Raw genomic sequence first — 3,080 nt, 5'->3', positions numbered from 1 at the left:
TATATATATATATATATATATACAGAGAGGGAGAGAGAGAGAGAGAGAGAGAGACGCACATACATGAGTATATATACCTATATATATGTATGTATGTATATATGTATGTATGCGTGTATTTGTTTATAGAATCATATGTATGTGTGTGGATGTTTATCTGTATGCGGGCAATTAAACCAAAACATTTCATTGTTTAAATGCATCCGGTATTTATAAAAGCTATGGATGGACCAGGTGCATAGTCGACTCTTGTTTTTTCTGATCTGTATTCGTGCTATCACATCTCAATAATACATTTGTAAACAAGAACTTGTCAAGTAGGTATTCGTTTTAACACTGCGTATATGATGAGTTTCAGCATCTCTTCAATACCAGCTAGTTCATGACTATTATAGCTGGGTAAATATTTCGTAGATAATGTTGGCTAGATTAATTTTTTTAGATGATATGCTATAATTACTCTATTTGATTGAACCAAACAATTTACTGCACTTATCACACCCTCTAGAGGATCTCTACAAATATTTGCACCTTTCACACTTTCAGCGTCGTTTACAAAATAATAATAATAACAACAACAGCAACAACAACAACAACAATAATAATAATAATAATAATAATAATAATAATAATAATAATAATAATAATAATAATAATAATAATAATAATTTTCAGACATAATTTATTGTGTTAATTTAATTTTGAATAAGATGAAATCATGAAATTAATTATTTTCTCATTGTCCATTTTTGTTTGGCATCCTTCCGGAATTTATCGTCATATGAATATTTTGTATATTATTTATTTAATGAGATCAAAACATAATTAAGCTAAGAACATATTATTGAGTTCTGAATAGTAATTTTCCCAAGAGCTTTTCTGTCCAGATTACATTAATTTTATATCGATTAAGTCTTTGTAGATTTTGTTGTTTTGTTATTTTTCTAGTGGATGTATTTGGTAGTGTTTTAGTTTATACAATTCTTGTATAATCCTTTTCTAAACAACTATTTTGTTGATATTTTGCAGATATTTGCCATAATGTTTTATCACTGATACTATGTCCGTTTAAAGCCTAAAAATATTTTGCCGCTGCGACCATTTATATAAGCGAACGGATATTATTCTTCATCGAAATATTTAAACAGGATAAATTGTTTAGATTTCATATTAGTTATGATAGCACCTAAATATCGAAAAAGTTCCCATCAAATCCAAAATTTATAGTTAATACTGCGTTCCAGACAAGAAATATACTAAATAAAGAGGTGCTAAACAGCATAGGAAATGGCGCACAGCGTGCCTAAATTGTGTCAGCTCTGTTCAACCAAGTTTTCTGTTCTTATTTGGAGTGCATGTACTTTTGTGGAATTATTTCTAACTAAACTTCAAATTGCAGGGACAAGCAAAGTGTCTAAAACACTGCATAGAATTTCCCTGTTTACAGAGAGAACTGTACTCGTTTGTTTCACAAATTCAACAAGCAGATTTTTACGTTGGCCCAAATATTTGTGATGAATATGCTTGTTAAAAATTATATCAACAACCTGCTTTTCCAGTGTCACTGTACCTCAGTTGTGATATTTTCTAATATTCATACCATCCGACCAAGAAGATTATTTATACATTTTTAAAGCTTTAATTTATTTTAAACAGTACCGGCTTCAACAACACGAAAGGGTTTTGAACGATCATATATTTTTATGCAAAATCAGAATGATTACTGGACAAAAAGTGTCTTTAATGCATCATAAAAATTGCGTTTGTCACCATGCGTATGAAATTCTTAAGTTCTGTGAATAAATATTCGTAGTGCAAACATACTTAAGTGAACCTCACTTTAAGGAATACGCCAAAAATATGTAGAGGTTTAGATGAAGAGTATACAGTGGTTCTCTGTGGACATCTTACATATCATTGAAGAATATTTCTCTAGACCTCTGACCTCGCCAGTTCCTTTTGACTTCCTTATTGTGAATTTCACTCTCTCACAAGCTGCTGCACAATGTTGGAAAATCATTTGTGAGGCGTTCCATCTTCCGAATGATACAAGTTATCCTGACTGACAACTAAATTATAACGAAATTTCTAATTAATACCGGGACAGTTGGGTTTGCAGTATTCAAGCCTCGTGGCCCATGGACATTTTGAGAGTCATATTAAGCACAGTTGCATCTTACTGTTATTAATATAGATATCACAATTTAGTGTGCCAAGCTGGTAGAATCGTTAGAACACCGGTTAAATGCATACATAGATACATACATACATATATACATACATATATACATACATACATATATACATACATACATACAAATAGATAAGTGTATCTATACAATTAGACACACAACACTTTATCGGCCAAGAGAAGGTGAATTATTCAGTGAAGGAGTTCTTAGTATGTCAATAATGAACTGGTATCAACATGGGATCGAAGAACTAACAGAAAGGAGGCTTCAGACAGTGCAGCACGTTGACCTCTACTTTGAGTGCTAGACTGCGTTTTCTTCTTCTTTTTTTTTTGTAACTTGGCGAATAAAGCAAATAAGTTACCGTAATATTGCAAAACTTTTCACTCAACACAATAGTTTGAGAAAGAGCAAAATTCAAAATAACAGATTCTATACCCCGTATGATGGCGGAAAATGCAATATAGATGAACATTTTGTTAAGAATCACAAGGTAGAATACAGCAAGTGGTTCAAACTTCTAAACTCATGTATAACACTGTAAAAGTTTGAAAATCGGTAAATATTTCATAGCGATTCCTAACAATATAAACATTGAATAAACGTCACATAATTGTTATGTCTATTGAAATATCATGAATTGACTGAGATTTGTTTCACCTGCTCGGCATTTATATAACTTTCATGACACATGTCTATCTTCAGAAGTAAAAATATAAACTAGGCACTTTGCTGAAGAATTCATGTTTTCTTTTATCATAGATATTAGTTCTAAATATCTTTCATTGAGTCAGGAATTAGTCACGACATTGTGACTAACCAGACGTAGGTAAAAGAAAAAATATTTAATGTAAATATAAGGTAACGATATATATATATATATATATA

This window comes from Octopus bimaculoides, chromosome 8 (genome assembly GCF_001194135.2).
Source record: "Octopus bimaculoides isolate UCB-OBI-ISO-001 chromosome 8, ASM119413v2, whole genome shotgun sequence".
Classification (NCBI taxonomy): domain Eukaryota; kingdom Metazoa; phylum Mollusca; class Cephalopoda; order Octopoda; family Octopodidae; genus Octopus; species Octopus bimaculoides.
This window is presented reverse-complemented; position numbering follows the sequence as displayed.